We start from the raw sequence: 26,476 nt of genomic DNA on the forward strand, positions 1-26,476 counted from the left end.
TTCTATACCCTTGGACACATCCCCAATGTTGTTGGGGCCATTGATTGCATCCATGTCGCTCTTGTGCCAAGAAAGGCAAGTGAGCACATTTACCGCAATCGCAAGCATTACCAATCCATCAATGTGCAGGTGGTGTGCCTGGCAGATATGACCATCTCGCTGGTGTGTGCCAAATTCCCAGGCTCGGCCCATGACTCCTTCATCCTGCGGAACAGCATAGTGCCCCAGCTGAAGGCTAATCTTCTTCCAGAGCGTGCATGGATTGTGGGTGAGTATGCCTAGTTGTGTGGCGTGCTGTGTGTGTGACCTGCTCCCCTGAGACTCTGCGACGTTGCAATGTCTATTTGTGTTTGTCATACCTGGTGACTCTGCATATCCCAACCGTCCCTGGTTGTAGAGCCCACTGATGAATCCCAGGTCCCCAGCTGAAGTCTGCTACAATGAGGCCCATGGGAGGACACGACGTGTGGTGGAGCGTACTTTTGGCCTGCTCAAGTCACGTTTCCGGTGCCTGGACAAGACCGGAGGTGCACTGGCATACTCGCCCAGGAAGGTGTGTCAGATTGTTGTGGCATGCTGCATGCTCCACAACCTAGCCATTCGCAAGGAGATTCCCCTGCTCCTGGATGATGGTGAGGACCCAAGAACCCAGCCTGCAAACCAAGCCGTGTCCAGTGATGAGAACAGTGGAGAGGAGGAAGGTGTTGACCTGCGTAAACAGCTCATCGCCCGCTACTTCACTTGACGGTGGGTGTCAATGTGCAACATACCCCTGTCTGATGATATTGCTGTTGTCGTGAAGGGGCATGTGAGAATTGTAGCATCAGCCAGTTGTAGACTCAGTGGTGGTTGAAAATGTTTCTAGGACATGTCATTTGGGATCATCAACGGGACGTGTATGTTGACACTTGGGGGCCATTGTGACATGTGCATGTTGGGTTATCCTGGTGTTAGGGCTTGTGTGATGTCTGTAATGCCACACCCAGACCAGTGACAGTTATTCTGTTGTGCTTCCCTAGGTGCCTTCGACTACTCCTTGCCTACATACAGCCCATGGTCCTGGTACATTGTGATCATGTTGAAGACTGTACACCCTGCAATAAAGACGGAGCAGACACAACAACATGTGTGTGAGGATATTTTATTTACTATGGTGAGATGCAAGGGGGGTGTACATTTCCATTGAGGGGAGCAGTGAGTTGACAGTCGTGTTAGATGAGATGGTCGAGTAGTCACCACATTGCTGTGGTGACCCAGTCCAACAGACAGATGCCATTCACAAGGCAGTGTGGGGAAGGACAGTCCAAAGAGTCAATGCAGTGATGGAGAGGGTTGCCATCATGGCTGGCTCCGTGACTTGTGTCTGGCAGGTGCTTGGCCTCCAGATACTCCCAGGGTCTTCTTGGGACGGCCCCTTCGTCGTTTGGTGGGGGGCCCTGCTGCAGGGCCAGTGGGGTTTGAGGACTCACCCTTCTCTGTGGGCGCAGGGGAGGATGGTGAACTGTCATTGTGCAGCCCACCAGAGGGAAGCAGAGGTGTTGTCTGTGGCGCATGCCTGTCCCTCAGTACCACCACTTGCTGGCCCAAGAGGTCCACGATTTGTCCCATGCGTCTGTCGATGGACCTCATCAGCAGGATGAGCTTGTGCAACAGATCGTCCGACCGGCCCGTTTGTCCCTGGGCCTGTTCGTATGCGCCCAGGACTCTGGTGATGTGTTCCAGGGAGTGGCTCCCAGCCTCCTGGTGTCCCTAGGTGACCCTGCCCCTCCCACCTGCCCTGCTGCCACTGACCTGTTGCCTCACCACTGTGCAAAAACAACAGTTGATGGACAGAATGCAGAACAATGTCATACATTCACCCCAGTACAGAGATCTGGGCCTAAATCCATCGTTTTTTTGCTCACCATGCCGTTCCAGTTTGAACCCAGCCATATGCAAATCAGTCTTGACCCTGTGCCTCATGGGAACAGTCCAACCCGAACTGCCAAGCCAGGTCCTCCCTGGACTGGAAACAAGCATCCTAGGACCGATTTGCATATAGCCAGGTCTAAACTGGGGTGGCATGGTGAGCAAAAGAATGATGGATTTAACCCAGATCTCTTGACTGGGGGTGAATGTTTTGATTTGTTCTGCATTCCGTCCATCAATTGTGTGTCTTTTGCCTCACCACTGTGGGCACCCACATCCTCTCCCTGCCCTCCTCCATGGGTGGTGTGTGCTAGGCATCCTCTGGGACAGGGAGGGTGTTGCAGGCAGCACTGGTGGTGGTGGTGGTGGTGGTGCCGGTGGCCACACAGGCCGTGACAGCAGGGGTCTGCTGTGGAGTTGTTGTTGATGCAGATGTGGTGGGGGGACGCTAGGGTCCTGGGACCTGTTGCTCCCTGGCACACCAGATGGGCCGGCCTCGAGCTCATCGTCCACGGAATCCTGGAAGTCAACATCCAAGAGTCCTTGTACCGTGGGTGTAGACTGGCTCTGCAGGTTGATGGTGTTGTCCTCGGCAGTGAGTTCTTGGTCACCTGTAGGTCAGATGTGAAATGGTCATTGCAGTGCACACGGCAAGGTTTGTGTTAGCTGTGTGTCATTCACTTTTTGCACACTGCACAATTGACATATCATCACATAGTTGACTGTGTGCAGTACTGTGCTTCCTGACATGATGCAGTGGTACAAGCATTACTTGTCCATGGTGCGAGGTGTCAAGGCATACCATGCGAAATGTGTACAATTGAGGTTTACAGGGACTTGTTGCCATCTAGGGCCTGGCACAACATGTGTTTAATTGTGGACTCATGGTTTATTTGTCTGACCTAGCAGACGTCACATCTGGCAATGGACTGGCCATTGTCATCAACTGCATCCCTTTGTCCTGTCATTTGCATATCTTGATTTGAGCCACCACACATGCTTTGATATTTTTAGAATGGTTTTTGTTGCACTTGCCCCATGGTGATGCATATGTAACTAGTTGCTGTGCATGAATGTGCTTAGGCTTTCTTCTACTTGTGCATTGGTGTGTCACACTTTGGTGGTTTCCTTAGCTTACCTGTGTGCACACTATACTTGGCAATGGGGTAGGTATGCCTCTTTGTGCAATGAGAGGGCTGGTGTTGTCATATGGCACCATTTAATTTGTGAAAAATGGGTGGGCGCACGTACTGCCTACCTACCTTTAAGTTTGTTTGGTGTACTGCAATGGCTTCCAACTGCTCCTGGGTGGGGTGGGGGAGTGCTCCATCCTGCTCAGGTGTGGGACAGGGGGCATGGTGGGAGTAGTGGTGCAGGCCCCCCACCCCCAGGTACCCTCATTGTGAAGATGGCTACCTACCTGTGAGTTTGTTTGGTGTACTGCAATGGCTTCCAACTGCTCCTGCGTGGGGTGGGGGAGTGCTCCATCCTGGGAAGGTGTGGGACAGAGGGAATGTTGGGAGTAGTGCAGCCCTCCCAGACACAAACACCCTCCCAGGGAAGATGGCTACCTACCTGTAAGTTTGCTGCGGGTTGTGTAATGGCTGACACATGCTTCTGGGTGGGGTGCTGGGAGGGCTCCATCCTGCTCAGGTGTGGGACAGGGGGCATGGTGTGAGCAGAGGTGCAGGCCCCCCACCCCCAGACACCCTCATTGTGAAGATGGCTACCTACCTGTAAGTTTGTTTGGTGTACTGCAATGGCTTCCAACTGCTCCTGGGTGGGGTGGGGGAGGGATCCATCCTGCTCAGGTGTGGGACAGAGGGAATGTTGGGAGTAGTAGTGCAGCCCTCCCAGACACAAACACCCTCCCAGGGAAGATGGCTACCTACCTGTAAGTTTGCTGCGGGTTGTGTAATGGCTGACACATGCTTCTGGGTGGGGTGGTGGGAGGGCTCCATCCTGCTCAGGTGTGGGACAGGAGGCATGGTGGGAGTAGTGATGCAGGCCCCCCACCCCCAGACACCCTCATTGTGAAGATGGCTACCTACCTGTGAGTTTGTTTGGTGTACTGCAATGGTTTCCAACTGCTCCTGGGTGGGGTGGGGGAGGGGTCAATCCTGCTGAGGTGTGGGACAGAGGGAATGATGGGAGTAGTAGTGCAGCCCTCCCAGACACAAACACCCTCCCAGGGAAGATGGCTACCTACCTGTAAGTTTGCTGCGGGTTGTGTAATGGCTGACACATGCTTCTGGGTGGGGTGGTGGGAGGGCTCCATCCTGCTCAGGTGTGGGACAGGGGGCATGGTGGGAGTACCGGTGCAGGCCCCCCGCCCCAGACACCCTCATTGTGAAGATGGCTACCTACCTGTAAGTTTGTTTGGTATACTGCAATGGCTTCCAACTGCTCCTGGGTGAGGTGGGGGAGGGCTCCATCCTGCTGAGGTGTGGGACAGAGGCAATGTTGGGAGTAGAGGTGCAGCCCTCCCAGACACAAACACCCTCCCAGGGAAGATGGCTACCTACCTGTAAGTTTGCGGCGGGTTGTGTAATGGCTGACACATGCTTCTAGGTGGGGTGGTGGGAGGGCTCCATCCTGCTCAGCGGTGGGACAGGGGGCATGGTAGGAGTAGTGGTGCAGGACCCCCACCCACAGACAGCCTCATTGTGAAGATGGCTACCTACCTGTAAGTTTGTTTGGTGTACTGCAATGGCTTCCAACTGCTCCTGGGTGGGGTGGGAGAGGGATCCATCCTGCTCAGGTGTGGGCCAGGGGGCCTGGTGGTTGTTGTAGTGCTGTCTGCCTGTACACATGCCCCCATGGTTATGTTGTTAGCTATGTTTGGGGCGAATGGGAGTGGGTGAATGTTGGATCTGTGAGCCATGTTTTTGTGAGTGTGTGGTGCAGATGGATGGTATGTGTCCTAGATGGTGTAGCTTTGTAGTTGGGCAAGGCAGTACATTGCAGAGTAACGGTAGTCATTTGTATGTACTTACCAGCCTCTACTCCCCCGGCTACTCCTGTGAGACTCTCTGGATGCAGTATGGCAAGCACCTTCTCCTCCCATTATGTGAATGGGTTTGGTGGAATGGGAGGGCCACCACCAGTCCTCTGAGTCAGCTCACAGTTCTTGCTCCTCCTCTCCTTGACCACCCTCTTCAGATCATGCCAATGCTTCATGATCTTCTTTTTTGATCTTGGGGTGCTCCCTACTGCATTGACCCTTTGGACTATCCCAGCCCACATTTGTGTCCTTGTGGCTAATGGTGTCTGTTGGACCAGGGTACCAAAAAGCTGTGGTTCCACTCTGACTATCTCATCTACCATGACCTTCAACTCACTCTCAGTGAATTTGGGCATTTTCTGTGTGCCCATGGTGTGTGGTGTGCAAAGTGATTGTGGGTGCCGGAGTGTGAGTGGTTGTTGTGGTTGTGCTGTGTATGGTGTGTGTTGTGCAGAGGGGTTAGTTGTGCTGGTTTGGAGGTGGTGGTGGTGGTGGTGCTGTGTGTGGTGTGGCTGGTGATGTTGTGTCCTTTGCCTCTCCTGTCAGCTGGGGTATGTGTCCCTTCTCGCCTGGAGTTTTGAAAGGGATTGTGGTCAGGGAAGGGGCTGGTTTTATACTCAGCTATGTGGGTGTGTCCAATTGGGGTGTTGCTGACAGGTGTGTTGTTCTGGGATTTGTTTTTTTCGTTTTGCCATGTGGTTGTGTCATTGGGGTGTGTTTTGTGTATTTGGGAGGCATGTCTAGTTTTCTGTGTGCACTTTTTGGCCTTCTTGTGGGGTTTTGGCTTCGTCCACCATGTTTTTGACGGTTCGTCCGCCGCGGTGGCTGTGCTTTAGCTCTTCCACTGGCTCTCCCATTCATCCCATTGTGCGACCACGGCGCTCGGAGACAGCGGTACGTACCGCGTGACCGTCGGGGATATACTAATTTCCGGGGCGGTGCCTTCCCTATACTTACGGCGGGTTGTTGTTTTTCCGCCACGATTTCGACCGCCGCGGGCGGATTTTGGCCATCTCCGCCCGCTACGGTTGGTTATTCTAGGCCTCGTACCGCTGCGGTCAGATTTTTTGGGCGGGTAATGCTAATTTGGCCGCCGGTTTTCCCACAGGGCCGGCGGGCGGTTGTTTTCCGCTTCCATGGCAGTCGGGGTGTTTTTCGTCCTACATCCTAATGGACCTCTTAGCGTCTAAGGCAGTGGTAGACCGCCACCTAGGCATAAGTTGAGGCTAAGCGTGATGCACCCAATCCAGCTTAGCTTAGTACTAGGACCCGGTTAGAGAAGTTATATTCTGACATCATTTGTTTTCTTAATGGATGTCGAAATCCTCTAATGGGAAAAGGTTGAAGGTTGTCACTGACGAAGTCTTCATAAAGTCAGATACCGTTGGTTTTGACAGGAAAAGCTCCGAGTGAGAAATTTCAAATTTTGTGCCTGCCTAAGTCCTCTTTTTGGCTGGATACTTTTCACTCTTTTACCCAGTCAAGATTTCTTTGTTGAGACTTAGTCTCTTTACTGGAGCTCAAAAACCTCTAGTGGGATAGGCTAGGAGGCCGCATTCACAAAGGTCGCACCAAAGCCAGATATCTTAGCTGCAAGTGTATGCTGAAGTTTTCATTCAGGTGGCAAAAAGCTACAAGTGGGACCAACCTGATTTTTTGCCTGCCAAGATCGTGCCTTGTTAGAATAAATGTAGGTGGTTAGTCCTGGTCCTCCAGAGCACAAGAATTGTCTAAGTCACAACATTTGCTTCTTTCTGGCATAGCTCTTGTTGGTTACTCCAATGGCTCCCAGGACCACAAGGACAGCAGTTAGAATCCAGGACCTACTCTAGCAGAGGCCACCAACCAATTCCAGTCAGGGTCTACTTGCCATTGGCCATCTGATCCCTCTAAGAAAAGGCCTCATGCAGATTTTGATGTCTCTGTAACCATACAGGAAGTCAGTCAACTGATCATTGAAGTCCACTGGCACAAGCCTGAGCAGGTCTAGCCCTCCAGGTCTCCATACAGGTGACAGCAGTCTTTTTCATCTTCTGACCTTCCACAGATCCAAATGTGGTCTGGTTAGGTAGGGGAAAGGTGCCATTGTTTTAGCCAGCGGGAGGGGTGACTCCCACAGGAGCTGCCTCCATCTATTGCAGAACCCACAGTACTGTTTCATACCAAGTGAAATCCAACATGGCAGAACTTCTGTCTTTTGAGGAGGCTGGTGGTCCATGATCAGTCTCCTGTTCCTCAACCCCACTGAACTGGTTCTGGGTTCATCTGCCCCTCAAATTGGCATGGACCCATAGTGGCCATGAGATCAAAAATCCCTCCCCAGGTATCACTCTACGCATAACTATGAATGGGCAAGTTTCACCCTTGTCCCTTTTAAATGTGTGAAGTCCCTTAACCCTCCCCAACTGCCCTTCCTAAAAGAGTATGAGTCACATACCTAACACCCAGATCCTCCTGCTAAATCATCCAAGCCATTGTCTATACTGTAGGAGCAGTTTGAACACATTATCAAGGGAAAATCACTGATAGGGAGGGCAGATGCAGGAAGGCTAATGATAATTAGCCAACCAGAACTTCAGGCAGGAATAATATAATGTCATAAAGGTGAATTGGATTTTTATTAACTATTGAAAAGAGTGATTAAGTGAATTATTTAGCTTACTGTAAACCAAAGCTAAAAAAATAGCATTTTTATTGTAATTTAGTTTTGCTCATAGAAACAGCCACAGGCCTGCACAGTGAAAGTAGATTTTGGGGGCTAGTCACTGTAGGATTACAACAACTTTAAATTCTTACATGTTTCACTTTTAAATACTGGGAACCCTCCCTTATGGGTTACACAGCCTACTTTTGGACGACCTACTAAATAATTACCAGTAGGCATACTTCCTGTCAAAAAGAGTTATTTAAAAGAGTCATCCATTTTGAAGATAGAAGCCTACGTAACTGCAAAAATTGGAAGTGAGTGGTGGCAGCACTCGCAAACCGCCACTAGAAAAGTATATAAATGCTAGTAGGGTCTCTTGGTATATTTTTGTTTGGAATATAGAAAGTATAAAAAAGGGGACTCAATTTGCTTTTCATAATAGATCAGTCCATGATTGTAGCCTTAAAGGAGACATAGGCAATGATTGAATTAGAGTTTAGTTATAGAATGCTGTATCTTAGCCACACTGTTGTTCTCCAGCTATACCTCAGATGTAAATAAAATCTTGCAGATAACTCATGTATTCCCTCCTCAATTAGAGACTGAAAAGATCCAAAGCATTTTTTTACAGACAATCTTGAGTGTTATCATTATTGGGCTCCAAAGAGTACATAATAAGTTTGCTCTCTACTGTAAAGATAATATCTAAAAAATTAATACTGCAAAATGTAAAGTATTAGTCTTTCAGAACAGGAAACAAAAACAGAATTAAATGGAAGCTTGACTGTTAGGACAAAGAAGTAGTGGATTCCTTTGTCTCTTTAGGGGCTAACTTCTCTGGGAACCTAAATTTTAATCATTACGTGGTGAATTAAGTAAATCTGTCAAAAAACGGTTGCTAAAGCTTTAGGAAAACTGGACACTAAGCTAGAAAATAGATTCATTTAAGTTTTCAAATAAATATACGAAATAAAGATTACTAGTCTTTTATGACAAATGAGACTAGTATGCATAAGAATTGAGGATAGGACAAATAGTTAAAAATATTAAATGGTATTTCTCTACAAGAAGGAGAAATTAAATAAACACATTTCTTTTAAGTGACATCTTAAGGACTAACGTACAAGATTGGTGCTGAAACTTGTACACAGGACTTACAAATATTATATAGAGTTTTAAACTATTCGTCTTGTTTTTTTAAATCTAGTAAGTACTCTTTTACAGACCTGTTGAAGTTCTAGTTAAAAATACACAAGAGGCACAGTGGGTAAAGTCCTTGCATATCATTATTGTCCGGCTAAATATAACTGAGATGAATTTTATAAAATGGAAAAGTGAAACTGAATGGAAAAAAAAAATATGATGAAGAGTGTTTCTTTAGAGTATGATTATGATCACTGTCTTAATAAAAGTAGATATGATAATGTCGGTCAAGCATTTATACGTTGTTTTCATTGCCTATATCTAAAAAAAACAAAGACATTTGCCGTCAAGTATTAGAGTTGAGGTTAGGACAAATAGTTGATAATATTAAATGATGTTTCCCTGCAAGAAGGAAAAATGAAGTAAACACATTTTTTTATGTGACAATAATGTAGGAACTCTAATGCACTAAATAATGTTTGCACTTATCTTAAGGACTAACATAAAAGATTGGGGCTGAGACTAATATGCCTGACTTACCCATATTATAAAAGAGTTTTAAACTATTCGTCTTGTTTTTTAAAATCTGGTAAGTCCTCTTTTAGACAACTGTTAAAAGATCTAGTTGAAAATACACAAGCGGCAAAGTGGATAAAGTCCATACATATTATTATAATTCAGATAAGTATAACTGAGATGAATTTTATAAAATGTAAAAGTGAGACTAAATGTAAAAAAAGAAAATATGATCAGGAAGGTTTTTTTAGAGTATGATTATGAACACTGTGTTCATAATAATAGACATGATAGTGTCTATAAATGTAATGGATCTATTGGTGTATTTTTCATGTTGTCTTGCCTGGATAGGCACTGTATCAAACAAATACACTTTGATTTGATTTTTGCCATTTGAAGCTGCATCAGTCAGGCTGTGTATGTAGGCATGAGGCAGTGTTATTCTTATCAGCTTAGGGCATGGCACAATATGTGTTTTAGTCCAAAGGTTACATTTAAACTTCCATGTCACTGGTGTAGTTTCTTGCACCATATATTATGACAATATTGAAAAGTTAAGTGCGCCCATTAGACGTTAGCCAATTGTGTCATATTTTAATGGTCAGAGCATATATACTAGAAGTTGGTCAGCAGTGTCCCAGTGAGCAGAGTTAAAAAAAACAGCTGCATCAGTCAACAAAAAGGAGGGTGACCACACAAAAACAGTCACTTTCTTCCACATTAAGCATCCTAAACAAAGGGAACTAATGCCTACTCACAGCCGCAGCCGCTGCAGGTAAGAGAGGTGGGGCCCGTGGGGGGGTATTTCGAAGGACGATGATGATGGAAAATTAAATAAATTATTAATTTTTCCTCATTATCCTCCGTCGGAATCCCCCCCCCCTCCGGGCCCCACCAATCTTACCTGCAGTGGCCGCGGCTGCCTTCTCATACTTCTAGTCCTCGCTGCAGCATCTAATATAGTCAATCACCCAACCCTTATAAACAATTTAAAGGATTGTATGGGATTAGATGGGTTCTCCTCTTTCCTCAAAGACTGTAGGCAACAAATTAAAATTAATAGCACCCTATTGTAACTCGTCACCATTAACAAGGCATTCCCAAAGGCTCCATTCTCTTACTGACACTTTTCAACCTCTATATTGAACCCCTCACCTCTAGTTTCAGTCACACCAAGATCGCCTATCATTTGTATGCTGATGACACTCAGTTATGCCTCAAAGTATCCTGCTCTGATGACATCTCACCCCTAATTTCTGTCTAAGCAGACATCCAACCCTAAATGAGGAATCAGCAACTCAAACTAAACTCACTCAAAAAACGTCAACCCCACATATTTCCATTTTGGTTCAATCATGACTTAACACACTCATTTTCCTAGACAGTAAACCCCCATTCATTAATTGCACTAAATCCATTGCTGTGGTCCTAAATGCTTACCATGCTCAGGAAACTCAATATGCAAGCCCATAGATAGAAGTGCAAGTCATCAACTTTGACAACTATGAAGCATCAAACACCAAATCTCAGAATATTACTTCAAAGCAGTGGCTTAAAGCCTGGCTTTCTCCAGACTGGATTATGGGGCAACTCTACTATCTTGAATTCGTAACTCTGCACGCTGAAGACAGGCTGTTCTCAAAGCCAGACACTTCAAGCACCTCACTTTTGTACGTATCACTCTTCAATGGATGCCTACTGAGACAAGAGCATCTTTAAACTGGAATGTATCATCCATAAAGCAATTCACACAAAAAAGCCCAAAATCCTACCTAAAAGCACACTTTCCAAAACCTGTGACCCTTGAGAAGTACGGGTTCCCTACACTGGGAAAGTTCTCTCTTAGAGGAACAGCAACACTTGCTCAGTCCTTTACTGGAAGTGCTCTGAAACTCCCTCCCACCCAATCTATGAACAAATTCAGTCAATGAGTACTTTAAAAGGTAGCTGGAAACCCTACTATTTCAAAGGCATTGCCTATTGTGAACTATGAACTCCTCTTTTTGCATCCCTACCTCTCTGCTGAGCAACCCCGTGGATCTTGATTAGAACCATTATTCTATTTAAATGGGTTAATTGAAACTCAGTCGCCCCACTGCTCCCCACTTCCATGTATCTGAATTTTGACATGTGAGAACCTCCATAAGAAGTTGAGGAATTGATAATGTATATACACCCATTTTTGACTTTCCTAGCTTTAACTATGACTCCGACTCCACTATGTAAATCACTCACAGACATTCTGGATATATTAGTTGCACAACATAACACCGATAAATAAATAAATATACCATGATGGGCCATTGTTATGCCAGAGATATTCATAATGCTGCCAACAATGTGCACCATATGGCAAGTATTGGAAATGTCCATACCTGAAACAGCCACACTGTTGCCAAGCATGCTTACAGTATGTCACACTTAGCTTATTAGTATGCCAGAGACAACCAGTAACTTGCTAATAATAACAGACATAGTATTTTGAGGATGGGTTGCTAATATGCCAGGCATATGAAGAATGTTGTTAGGCATGCCCACAATACAGCAAGGGTGGGTCATTATTTATTATGCCAAGTATAGCAGGAATGTCACAAAGAATGCCCAAAATGTATCACAAGTGGCCACTATAATCCCAGGGGTAACCATAATATTTCCACGATTGGCCACAAGCTGTCAAAGAAGGGTCAGTATTAAACAGCAATATCCAGAATGTCCCACAAAATAGCATGCATAGGTCAATGTGAGCTTCACACCCATCCCTCGAGTATATTCCCTCTTGATCACCCATGACCATATACTTCTGATCCATACACATGTTCACTCACACTTATTTACTTGCACATAAATTCACAGAAGCACACATGCACACACGATGTACAAATACAGATATGCACACATCCGCACACACACACACTCTCTTTAACTCTGCTAACTTACATTCCTTGACCCAACACTACAGCACGAAGATGTACAGTCAGTAGGGTAAGGCAGAAGAAGTCATGCTTGACAGTATGGCTTGTCCTTTTCAGGTCTCTATTTCCGCTGTAAATCAGACGTAGGAGAGAGATGAATGGATGTCATTTCTTGAGTGAGGGCTGATTATTGCACTATCCTTCACTCAAAACAATCTAGTGTCTTTTTTGTATAATGCATCAATAAGGAATGTTATGAGTCACTTGTCCTCCTTCTACATGTTGCACACATGTGCAAAGCAGACATTACCGAAGCTTTTGGCCTGAGTTCAGGCCACTATCTTTGCTACTTACTTAGTTGAGTAGCATTTGGGAAGTGGTGAGCTTTGTTCAGCACACCCTATTGGGACTGCCGCCCCAGGAATTAGATTAAGGGTTAGGGTTACCTACCTCAGATGATCAGGTTACAGAAGCTCATTCTACACATGAAGAAACAGAATGAGCTAATGACCAACCTGAAAGAAACAAGTATGGATTTGCAAACATTGAATAGCGTATACTTAAACAGTCAACAGAAAAACAGGCTTTCTTAGAAGACAGCTGAGAGACAATTGGCACTATACAAGCAAAACCCACTTCACACAGTCTAGAAATTTCTATGTAGTGAATACTTCACTTTCTACAGTCAGGGTGCTTCGTCGATGGTGGTTTGGTCTTTTTATAGAAACGTACTCATTATTTTACTTGAATCCAGTATACCCAAGTCAGGTGTGGTACTGTCTGCCTCAGGGTTTTCCTCGACAGCATGGCTGCAGCAAATATGCCTGTCAGGCTACTCCATAGAAAGGTTCCCTTTTAGAGCAATCCCTCCTCCTCCCTAGGCATAACTATAAGGGGGAATAGCTGGAGATGGTAACTGGTGTTGAAGTCTGATGGCTGTGTAAACAACTAATGCTCAGATACCTTTTATTTATATTTAAAACTATGCATTTTAAAATGTACCTAGCAAAGCTGTTTTCACTTGTTTATTGTTTGCTCACCTACTTGAAGTAAGGCTCTCACATATGTCCACATATATTTCCATCGATGAAAAGGGGGATGTATCCCAATGAGCCCCTGTTCACTTAGCTCCTTTGTGTCATTAGGGAATGGAGGTGGAATGGAGGTGGAATGGAACAGCAAGATAAAAGAAAACAATATCCATATTTGTAAGTTTAGGTTTTATAAGTAGAGAAATAAATGGACTGGCTTTGTTTTAACTTCTTAAAACTCCATACTTGCAAATGTTGGAAGGCGGCTCGTTTTTATCTTTCTACAGTGGAGTGGGTGGGCAGTTAAAATATTAGTTGCCCGCAAGCATCTGTCACTTACGGTCCCACTCGATGTGTTAACCTATTCATCTATACTAATTTTGACCTTGAAGCCTGAAAGACCTACCTTCTACTCATGAATTTGGCTTGTGACCAAAAATATTTTGATTGTGTGTTGGGCATCATCATCGTGGTCCGCTGTGCAAGCTGCGACTCCCCCGCGGTGCCTCCTTCTCGGGCGCGTCGCAGTGCTGCACGGCTGCCCGCAGTTTCAGCATCGCGGTTACACACCGCGGCGCTTATGTCTAGTCGGGCATGCCGCAGCACCACGCAGCAGCCCATTAATGCTCATTAATACACTGTAGGAACACAGCAGCTCCATTGGGGCTGTGGCTTCCAGTATTTCTATGGGGCATATGTTCACTCACCTTTGGTTTGCACATTTCACTGCGGCTTCCAGTATACCACCACTCCTCCTTATTCTGGAGATCCGAATAAGGTGAAAGAATTTCTGGATTACTTAACAGTATTTTTTGGCTTCCGCCCAATCCAATTTGCACTGGACAGAACTAAGGTTGGGTATCTGATTATCAGCTTGTCTGGTCCTGCGTTGGAATGGGAAACTCCCTTGGTGGCTTCGGAAGAACCTTGGTTGTCAAATTACATATCATTTCTTGCTGCCTTTAAACAAATGTTTCAAAGACCTGGCTTGGAGATCTAAGCAGAAGAAGCCCTGTGTGACATTTAACAGTGGAACCAGGATGTCCTGCAATACATCACGCACGTTAGAGAACTGGCCGCAGACACCACTTGGGTGGAAAGAACATTAGTCACTCTTTTTCGCAGAGGTCTACGAGAAGACATTAAGGACAAATTGGTGCATTCTCCTGGCACAGAAACCATGACTGAATTAATGGATTTAGCATTGCCAGTTAATCATCGTCTCAATGAACGTCGAATGGAAAGGTGAAAATCATGTGCCCATCAACATACAGGAACGACATGCCCTTGTACTCGTAGAACAGAAGCTCCCATATCAGCAACACTACCGTCGACAGGAGAAGAACCAATGTAGATAAGTCAGACCAATGCAGATAAGCCTGTCTGAGGCCGAATGAGAATACAGGAGAAAACAAGTACTGTACCTATATTGTGGAGCTTCTGGCCATATGATTCGCAATTGTCCTGCCCATCCATCGAGGCAGTCGGAAAACGCCAGATCCCTTCCTCTGTAAGAAGAGAGAGGACAGGATGGCCTGGAATACCTTTAATCTGCACTTCAAAAGAAACCTCAAATTCTCTTTTTCTCTTACGTATGTTTCTACGATTATCTGATGGTACAAAAGAAAGTGTGCTGGCATTGATAAATTGTGGTGCCAGCAGAACGTATTTAAACAAAAGATGGGCTACAGAGAGACAAATATGCCGTATTCCGAAGGAGACGCCGGAACAAATACATACAGTGGATGGGACTCTTCTTGTTTCCGGACCAGTAAAAGAAATGAACCCGTTACTACAAATGACTTTTGGAAGACACCAAGAGTTCTTGTCCTTTGACCTGATTGCCTCACCCAATCATATCATCATTTTAGGAATACCTTGGCTGATCAGACGCAATCCTTACATTAATTGGGAAACTAGGACTATATTCTTATCGTCAAATTTTTGTCAACTATTCTTTCATCCTACTGAGGAATACTGATTCCAAAAGTGATGCCTATGGTGAAAAAAGAAGCTTGTAACTCCGTTAACACAGTCCAAGGTGCACCCAGTCACTACCAAATGTATGTGGATGTGTTTCAGAAACCGAAGAACTTGACATTGCCCCCTCATAGGGAGTTTGATTTTGCTATTCCTCTAGAACTGTGGTACTCATAGTACGGCCCACGGGCCGCCAGCGGCCCGGCAGGTCTTGCCTTGCCGAGTCTACGTTTTTAGTGAGGCCAGCAGTAAACACAGAAGATAACCACAGGAGCATACATAGTGATTAACTATTTAATACGTATTCACTATGTATGCTCCTGCAGCCATCTTCTGTGTTTACTGCCGGCCTCTGTGACCTACAGCACCGTGGAAAAGCATCCCAAAAGGCCCTTTAAAAGTCAACTGTAAGCGCTTTCACAGCTGACTTTTGGAGTGCCTTTTGGGAAGCTTCCTGTTTGGACAGAGGCAATGACAGAGAGAGGCAGAGACAGATAGAGGCAGGGACAGATAGAGGCAGGATCACATAGAGGCAGGGCCAGATAGAGGCAGGGACAGACAGAGGCAGAGACAGAGAGGCAGATAGATATAGAGACAGAGACAGATAGAGACAGAAACAGATAGAGATAGAGACAGACAGATAGGGATAGAGACTGACAGAGAGAGACAGAGAGAGAGACAGACAGACAGAGCCAGATAGACAGAGAGAGATAGAGACAGTCAGAGACAGAGACTGAGACAGATAGAGACAGACAGAGACAGGTAGAGACAGATAGAGACAAAGGCAGTCAGAGACAGACAGAGACAGATAGAGACAGAGACAGACAGAGACAGATAGAGACAGATACAGAGACGGATAGAGACAGAGACGGATAGAGACAGAGACAGATAGAGACGGATAGAGACAGAGACAGATAGAGACGGATAGAGACAGACAGACAGAGACAGATAGAGACAGATACAGCTAGAGACAAATACAGATAGAGACAAATACAGATAGAGACAGATAGGGACAGAGACAGCTAGAGTCAGAGATAAGGACAGGCAGAGACAGATAGAGACAGACACAGACAGCTAAAGACAGAGAGAGACAGATAGAGACAGACAGAGAGAGAGATAGAGACAGGCAGCAACAGAAAGAGAGATAGAGACAGGCAGAGACAGATGGAGACAGAGTTGGAGACAGACAGAGACAGAGATAGAGACAGGTAGAGACAGAGAGACAGATAGAGACAGAGACAGATAGAGACAGACAGATATAGACAGATAGAAATAGAGACAGAGTGACAGAGACAGATGGAGACAGAGACAGACGGAGAGAGAGAGATAGATAGATAGAGATAAAGAGATAGAGAGAGAAAGATAGATAGAGAGATAGATAGAGAGAGAGAGAGAGAGAGAGAGAGAGAGAGACAGACAGAGAGAGAGAGAGCGAGAGAGAGAGAGAGAGAGAGAGAGAGATAAATGTGTGTATGCCGGGTCTGGTGGCTCAGTGGACAAATGTGTCTGCTGCAGTGGCCTGTGTTCAACCTCATGGTAACAGTTTGTTTTGTTTTTGCTCTAGCCCCGCCCCCCCCACTGAACCCGCCCCCACCGGTGCAGCCCTCGGCCACAAACCACACTGTAAATTTGGCCCCAGAGAGAAAGTTTGTGAGTACCCATGCTCTAGAACCAGGAGCGTGAGTTCCTTTTGGTAGAATATACTCTCTCACTGAACCTCAGAAGGAAATCCTTAGACAATACCTTGAAGAAAACCTTTAAAGTGGTTTGATTACTATGGCCATGTATAGACTTCAGGGATCTGAACAAGATCACTATAAAAGATTGCTATCCCTTACCCTTGATTAAGGATATCTTGGAGTCTGTTAGAAGGGCACAAATATTTACCAAATTAGACCTTAGGGGTGCTGATCATCTCCGTTGAGTCAAAGAAGGAGATGAGTGCAAAACCGCATTCAGAACACCATTGGGCCATTTCAAATATCGAGTTATGCCCTTTGGACTAACCAATGGTCCTTCCATCTTTCAAAGATTCATGGATAACGTGTTCTCGGATCTCTTAAATCAGATTGTTGTAATATATTTGGATGACATTCTGGTTTTTTAAGCTGCTCCTGAGTTGCATTATGCGCATATCGCTCAAGGTCTGGAAAGACTATGTCAAAACAGTCTTTTCTGTAAGCCTGAGAAGTGTGATTTCGACAAATGTGAAGTGGAATATTTGGGTTACCGGATCAACAAGACAGGGATTGCCATGGAGCCACAAAATGTGAAGGCTATTTTAGATTGGCATTCGCCTTCAGCCATCAAAGAAACCCAATGTTTCTTAGGCTTGACAAACTTCTATCACCAATTCATCGATAATTCTGCTCACCGTACAAGTTATATCCCCCAAACCTTAACGAAGGAAAATCTCTGACAAGGATTCAAATGGACCAAAGCTGCTGAAAGAGCTTTTTAGTTGTTGAAACAGGCATTCACTCAAGCTTCTGTTTTACGTCATCCAGATACAACAAGGAAGTTTATTGTAGAAACAGACGCTTCAGACAGTGCAAGAGGTATTGTGCTCCTCCAACAACAAGAAGATGTTTTTTTACGTATCACACGTCCTGTCAGATTCCGAGAGAAACTACTCTGCTCTCGAGCGAGAGCTTTTAGCCATGAAGTTGGCCTGTCGTGAATGGAGACAGTTCCTAATGGGTACCAAGCAACCATTCGAAATCAGAACAGATCAGAGGAATCTACAATGACTTCACAACATTCAGTGTCAGAATAGTCGTCAGGCCCGATGGGCTTACTTTTTTAGCCAATATGATTTTACCATTACTTATATACCAGGGTCTCAGAACAGTCTGGCAGATGCGTTATCCCATTGTTATCCAGAAGATCCAACGCTACCCCAACAAAATATGATCGAGCCACAACGAATAATTGGCATGGTTCAATCATTCCTAGACAGAGTCCAATCAGAGTATGCCTCCCTAAACCAAAAAGAATGGAAGAAGCTGAATGACCAGATTAAGTGACAAGATAGATACTATAACTATAGTAGAGCATTGTTCCTCTCAACCCAAAAAGTACAACATGAAGACTTACAGATGTGTTATGATTCTCCTGTTGCTGGTCACCGTGGTTTCAAAAATACTCTAGAGCTATTACTTTGATCCTTTTGGTGGCCATCAATAAGAAAAGATACTGAGGTCTATGTATCCTCTTGTCCTGTCTGTGGCCAAGCCAAACCACCTCACACAGCCTGTGGGGTTACTGCAGCCCCTACCTATTCCACCGGCACCATGGCATACCATGTCCACTGATTTAATTTCCTCTCCACCTCCTTCTGCAGGTAACCAAGTCATTACGGTGACAGTAGACTCCTTTTCCAAAATGGCACAATTCACTGCTTTAAGGAAACTACCTACCGCAAAAGAACTTGGAAAAATCTTCATACAGGAAATGTACCTACTTCATGGTCTTCCAAGTATCATTATATCCGACTGAGACACTCACTATATATCCTGGTTTTGGAAATACTTTTGCAAATCCCTTCATATTGAAGTAGCCTTATCCTCAGGGTTTCATCCACCAGACAAATGTTCAAACTGAACGTTTAAATCAGCGGCTAGAACAATACCTTTGTTGCTTTTGCAAATCCACCAAAAGTGACTGGTCCTCATATTTCCCCTTAGCAGAATATTCCTATGACAACCCTGTCCATAGTGCCTCCAAGACTAGCCCGTTTTTCTGCCTGTATGGTTACCATCCTAGGACCTTTCCATCAGTTTTACAAGCCACTACAGTTCCAGAAGCAGCCTCTTTTATCCGACATCTCTGAGTGGTCAGACAAAAAATACACATTAATCTTCAGGAAGTCAAAAAGAAAATGAAAGACACCGCTGACATCTTTTGACGTCGGTCTCCATTATATCAGGTTAATTGTAAAGTTTTGCTTTTCTCAAAATTTTTACCTCACCACGTGTCCCTTAGTAATTTCAAGCCACGCTTTTATGGACCCTTTAAAATCACTAAAGTGGTGAACCCAGTGTATTTTAGTCTACAACTACCACGTTCTTGGAAAATACACCATTATAAGAGGGTTTTTTCTCGACCTCCTCCTTTTTTGGTTAATAATTTTCATGAGTAAGAGGTCCAGGAAACCTGTGATTCCCAGGTCTTTAGGAACCGCTTGCAGTTCCTAATTCATTGGAAAGGTTACCCTCCCAGTGATAGGTCTTGGGAGGATGCTGACTCAGTGCATGCTCTTGTTCTTGTCTCCAGATTTGTCCCAACAAACCTGGGGCTTCGGGAGGGGGACCTACTGTTGCGCCGCGGGCATTGGCTTAGCCCGTGGTGCTACCCGCTTCATCATCGTGGTCCGTGGTGCAAAGTGTGTCGCTCCCCCATGGCGACTCCTTTTCGGGCGTGGCTCGGTGCTGCAAAGCTGACCGCAGTTTCAGCATTGAGGTTACACTCCGTGATGTTTATGTCTAGTCAGGCACGCCGCAACACCACTCAGCGGCCCATTGATGCTCATTCATACACAGTAGGAACACCACAGCTCCAATTTTGGAGATGTGGCTTCCAGTGCTTCTATGTGGCATATTTTCACTCACCTTCTCTTTTGCATATTTCACTGCGGCTTCCAGTATATTCTCCTGGTGGCATCTTGTTACTTCTTCTTCCCATGAGTCCTCAGTCTTGTTACCCAGAGGGTCTTGGGAAGGTTCTTTGTTTAACCCTTTCCAAGATGGCGACCTTTCCTATTTCTTACGTTTCCTCAGCAGTGGTGTGTCCATTAGGGCGCTGGGGCGTGCCCGCAGCTCCCTCGGCGTCTTTGAAGTTCAAAGATGGCGAGGGAGATCCGACAATCATGTCAGTCAGCATGACGTAGGACCGCCCACCCCCTTCAGAGTCTGAAGGGGGTGGGCGGTCAGGCGTCATGTTGACTGACATGATTGTCAGACGGACCAGGGGCAACAGGCAGCAGCTGCAGCACAAGTGCGCATGAGTGGGGAAGGTGAGCGAATTTTCGCGCCATACCCAGTCATGCGCACTTGTGGCTGCACAGGCTGGTGCATGCCCATTAGGAGATTTGGGTTGCGCAAAGGCTCAAACCTCGGTCTCCTAATGGGCAGGCGGGCGAGCAGTAACCATGCCCTAAGCCAGGACTGGCTGAGAGGGGCTCTAGGCGCCATTGCGCCAACAGGCCTGAGGCGGCGCGGACCTGCGCAGGACCTCGGGTAGGATAAGGATTTTTATTCTCCCCCTCGCCCCCACGCGACACCCCCCCAAACCCCCCCCCCTGCGAGCCGCGACTGAGATGAATTAAATAGGGATTATCTGGTATCCAGTTTTTCCTTCCTCACAGCGATGTATGAAGCATATGCTTTAGAGGGTCTCATCAAGGACCTTCATATGATTTATGATTCATTTCAGAGTGGGGAAGACTGAGCTATTTGGCACAGTGAAACTAATATGGTTTTTAGCAGACCGCACGTTAGATGCTTCATGAACAGCAGTAACCTCAGGGCCGGTAAGAGGCATATATGAGGCAATGGAGGCTTGATGCAGCCCAGAGAACTCTCATTTCACCTTTCCATTTAATGGACAAAAGCGTTTTGGCGACAAACTTGATGAATTTTAATAAGTCAGAAAAGGACAATAAATTGCTACAACCACTTTTATCCTTTTTTTGTTTAACAAAAATCAGCAAACCCGGCAAAATGGGAAACAGCAAAGAAAGCATTTTCATAGACAAGCCAGCTCCAACAGTTTAGAGAGTAGCGGTCCGGGCCTTCCGAATTCTACAAGAGGAGCCAGTGCAGCTAAAACGCACCTCTAGCCAAATCATCCTGCAAATTAAAGGTTAAGGTAGGTTTTTTATTACAGTTTCTTTAATTCAATTTATCGTATTACGTATTTTTTTCAAATAAAGGAATGTGCGCATTAAATGAAAGTTAATATGTTCATGTTCGCGACTGTTTGGCAATCATTATTTTCCCTTTGCCACGCATCGTTGGGAGGGAGGGGTGGGGGGGAAGCAGGCCACTGACAAAAGTTTGTGTGTAAAAGGCAGCTTTATTGGAACAGGTGCACATTACAATTTTAAAACCTTGGCCAAACGCCTTCCAAAACTAGACCTCAACTTAATATAACATACCTAACCCCGCACCCCGCCCCCTCCCCTAAATTCCTTCGAACCCGCCCCCGCCCGTACATTACAACATTACAACAATATCAAACATTACATTCCTGTATAACCCCACCAACAATCTCTAAATACAAACCTTCCGTTAACCAATTTCCCCTGCCTGCCCCTTTACAGCTATCGACCACCCAAACTGTGGAACCGAACTAAACTTACCAACCTAGCCTTTCCCTGTCGATAACCCAACTCAACAAAATAACTCCACCAACCTCCGGTAAAACTGTCCAAAATTCACAATAACCCCCGCACAGCACCTGCTCCAAGCGACAAAATACAAGTGTAGAAACCCCCTGCGCACCTGTCCCAAGAAAAACCACCAGAAAAACTACAAAAAGGGAAAAAAGGAAAGTAATAAAACTATAAAAATAAACAAAATAGTGAGGAGGCCAAATGCAAAAAGTGTTTTTTGTGGGTGGGAAAGGGTGGGGACAAAAAACACCACTAGCCTAGCTCCCAGCCACCAGGTCACCAAACCTAAAATGGTGGCCGGGAGCAGGCGCCCAAAGCCTTTATACTTGGGCTACATTTGGGCTACAAAAAGAAGCCCAAATTCGAAAATGGCCGTGCGAGGCCAGCCACGCCCCCCCACACGCCCCCTCACAAACCGCCCGGGGGGGACTCCCTGCGGTCGCCTGCCCCCCCTAAGCCCCCCTTGGGAGGGAGGGGTGGGGGGGAAGCAGGCCACTGACAAAAGTTTGTGTGTAAAAGGCCGCTTTATTGGAACATGTGCACATTACAATTTTAAAACCTTGGCCAAACGCCTTCCAAAACTAGACCTCACTAAATATAACATACCTAACCCCGCACCCCGCCCCCTCCCCTAAATTCCTTCGAACCCACCCCCGCCCGTACATTACAACATTACAACAATATCAAACATTACATTCCTGTATAACCCCACCAACAATCTCTACAAACCTTCCGTTAACCAAACTCCCCTGCCTGCCCCTTTACAGCTATCGACCACCCAAACTGTGGAACCGAACTAAACTTACCAACCTATCCTTTCCCTGTTGATAACCCAACTCAACAAAATAACTCCACCAACCTCCGGTAAAACTGTCCAAAATTCACAATAACCCCCGCCACCCAGAAAGAAAGGGGTGGTGTAACCACTACCCACCCCTCTTTCTGCCCCCCAACAAAAGAAAGCTTTAAACTCCTCGAGCATGATTCTGCACGTTCAAACACCGGGACAAAACCTCCCTAATTTCTAACAAATAAAGGTCCATGTCGAACCTTGACAAATGCACCCCATCACCCCGAAAAAATTCTACCGCCTCAAAACGAATATCCTTGTGGGTCACTCTTCCAAAACCCAAATCCTTTCCAGAGGATCCGAAAAAGACTATCATTGAACCCCAACCTTCCCCCAAAATAACTTTTGCACGCTTGTACATGTGCCCACTTGACGAAGGAATGCCCCACAATCCACACTGTCAATTCCTTTGCGTGGGAGCCAGCCACTGAACCTGAAAAGAAAAACAAGAATGAGACTCACACCAAAGAGGTTGACGCATGCCCCTCCGCTGCATTCGCTCTTACATATTTATGAAAACAGTCTGATGACCAACGCCCTAAACGCATAATGTCACCCTGAGACCAACCCCTGTTATGCGCTTCAGTCGCTGCCCCAATCCTAAAAGAGTGAGTCCCAAACTGGGCCCCATCCAAACCAATCCGCTGTAATCCCTTGCGCAAAACCATACGCTGCTGATAGTCTGTGACGCGTGAACCATTCATATGCTTAAAAACCAAGTCGCCCCCATCTCCTCCTGATAGGATCTTCCATTGCTTCGCCAAAGGCAGCGGACAAGTACAACTGGGGGTCCCTGCCTCTAACCACACCCCCTTTCCAACACCCCTCTGATCCGTTTTTGAACTGGACAGCCAAATGTTCACACCTGTGTCCGTGAAGAACACGTCCTGCCAACAAATGCCCCGCTTTACCTTGGTCCCGAGGAGCTCAGAAACCCGAAAAGCCCCAAAAACATAAACACCATGAGGGTAGCAAACAATGAAGCCTCAAAATCATCCCTGCAAACCGCAGGCAAAACTTCCAACAAACGTGCTAACGTCTGCCAAGAAATAGGCAAACGAGACATAACAGCCCCACCCCGCTCCCTAGCCCAGCCCTCAAGCATCCTCCTTCCTATTTTCCCAGCAGAAGGGGAATAACCCCAAAAAAGCTTACCCATAAAGGAAATCCCCGCCAACTTCCCAGCAATAGTGACTCTAGACAAACCTTTCTCAATGAGGTCCAGGATAAAGTGAACTACATTCTCTGAACTGCGCCACGACTCCTCCCTCCTACAAGCTCCTGATGACAAGAATTCCTTCCACGCCAAAGCATACGCCGCACGAGTGGAAACAGACAAAGAACCTACCACCAGTTGCAATACCCTACGTTGCCGACAGACCAGAGATGCTCCGGCATCGGGGTCGGTGTCCTGTCCGCCTCCTTGGCCAGCCCATGGAATCTCCCCCACTGTGAACGAGACAAAGCATCCGCAATGTCATTCTCCACACCCGGCACGTGCAAAGCCCTGAATGCGATGTCATAGCTCAAACAGCCCAGCACAAACACTCTCATCAATTTCAATATCTGCTCATCCCTCACTGACTGCCTGTTGACTATCTGCACCACAGCCATGTTATCCACGCGAAAAAGCACCCTCTTATGCTCCAGCTCCTTGCCCCAAATGGTCAGTGCCACCAGGAGCGGAAAAAGCTCCAAAAAGGTAATGCTCCGCCCTCCATTCCTCCACTCCTGTGGCCATTTCTCTGCACACCATCGGCCCTGCCAGTAAATACCAAAACCATCACTGCATGCTGCATCCGAAAACATCTGCACATCCCACTGCACATCCTCATCCCTAGCCAGTGGTATACCGTTAAAGGAGTGCAAGAAAAAAGACCACATACGCAGGTTCTCCTTTACACCTGCCGACAAACGCATGTGATGGTGAGGTAAATGCTGACCCGCCAAGGCCCGGCCCAGGCGCCTGCAGAAAGTCCTTCCTGCCCTCACGACCCTACAGGCGAAATTCAAATGACCTATCAAAACTTGGATATCTTTCACCGTCACTTTCCGCCTAGACAACATCATGTCCAGCAAAGCCAACATTTTGCATTTTTTACCCTCCGGCAGACGAGCCTGCATTGCCACTGAGTCCAGCTCAATTCCCAGAAAGGAGATAACAGTATCAGGCCCCACAGTCTTTTCTGGTGCCAGCGGCACCCCCAGCTCCTCCATAAGCTCACGGAAAGTGTCCAGAGCATGCTGGCACTCCGAGGAGCCCGGGGAACCCACAAAAAAGAAATCATCCAAGTAGTGTGTGACCAAGGTGTGACCCGTGCGTTCCGTGAAACACCACTGGAGGAAAGTGCTGAAGAGTTCAAACAGAGCACATGACACAGAGCAGCCCATTGGTAGCGCCTTGTCCACATACGATTTACCCTCAAAGTGTATTCCCAGCAAAGGCCAATCGTCCGGATGAACCGGGAGCAGCCTAAAAGCCAACTTGATATCACACTTTGCCATACCTGCAGCTGCGTCCGCGGTCACCACAAGTGACATGGCGATGTCAACTGAGGAATATGACACCGATGCAGCGTCCTCATCAATAAAGTCATTGACTGACGACCCCTCCGGCCATGACAAATGCTGAATCAGCCGAAACTGCCCTTCCTCTTTTTTAGGCACCACACCGATAGGGGAAATCATCAAATTGCACACTGGCCACTCACCAAAGGGGCCTGCCATCCTCCCCTCACGCACTTCCTTGCTTAATTTTTCACGCACCACCAACTTGTGCTCTGATGCAGATTTCAAATTATCCGCCCACCTTCTCAGCCGGGGCCCGTGGTACCCCAAATGAAAACCCCTCTTAAAACCATCCAAAAGTGTCTTGCCTCCACATTCCCGTAACCCCGCAATGCTACCTCAAGCTGTGCCAATTTAATTGGCGTAGGAGCCCTTTGGCCCAGAACCCTGTGCTCCCCTTCCCCCCCGTCCACCCTGCGACTGCTGCGCGTTGCCAGACATCCCTGCACCTGCCTGCTGCCCTTGCTGTCCGCCTGACGGTCTGACGCCCCATCAGTTGACGAGAGGGTGCCGCTTCCCACACTTAGAGCACTCATGTCGGTATTTGTAAAAATCCTGTGTACATAACCCTTTGTTGAAATCCCAACATGCCCCAACTCCAGATTGTGACGCGGCTGAGCCTCCCACCCCACCCCGGGTGGGCTTTCCCTGAAAGGGCTGATAAACTAAAGGCAAACCACTAGCTGTAAAAATAGTCTTACCCCCAGGTGCTGCACCCATGGTATGTTGCCACAAATCATTATCTAGCTCACCCCACTTTGCCTCTGAATCCCACGCCATACGAGCCCTGAACTCCTCGTCATACTGTGCCCAAGCGAAACCACTACCTGTAATTTGCGCCTTCCTTATGACATCCATATACTTGAATATGGCCACGCAGCGCTCAGGGAACTTCTCACAGTACACACTGGCATAAATTAAAAATGCCGCCGTACAATTCTCAATTGTCAGCGGCACCTTAGGGCGCTTAGCCAATTCGTACTCCTTCTCTTTAGAACCCTCTTTAGACCTCACCTCCCTGTGCAATAATTTCAAAATCTCCACGTATTCACCCTTCCATATACGCTCCTTAGTCGCCAACATTAAGTGGGCGCCTAAAGGCTTAGTCACCCCCATATAAGGAAGCTTTTTAATGTTCAACTCTTTACTCTGTGGTGTCTCCTTAGTAACCCCTGCCTCTGTATTGGTCCCACTCTCCACCTTGGCCCCTGGCACCACTCCCACCGATCCCGTGCCAACCCCTGTATCTCTTACATACTTTCCTTTGTACAATCTGCCCTCTGACACACCCCCACCCCCGTCCTCCCTGGACCCCAGAGACACCATAATAGGTTTGGCATGTGTTGTAACGCTCTCACCTGGCTCTAAAGAGGGTGTGCGGACTGACTCCGACCGTCTCTCCAACCTCTCAGAAGAATCCCTTGGAGGATGAGCCCTTACCGACAGACCGTGCTCTCTCTTGGATTTCACCACCACAGACTGCTTAATGGGTGCCACACCTGAAACCTGCAAAAAACTACGAG

This window comes from Triturus cristatus, chromosome 4_2, assembly GCF_964204655.1.
Source record: "Triturus cristatus chromosome 4_2, aTriCri1.1, whole genome shotgun sequence".
Classification (NCBI taxonomy): domain Eukaryota; kingdom Metazoa; phylum Chordata; class Amphibia; order Caudata; family Salamandridae; genus Triturus; species Triturus cristatus.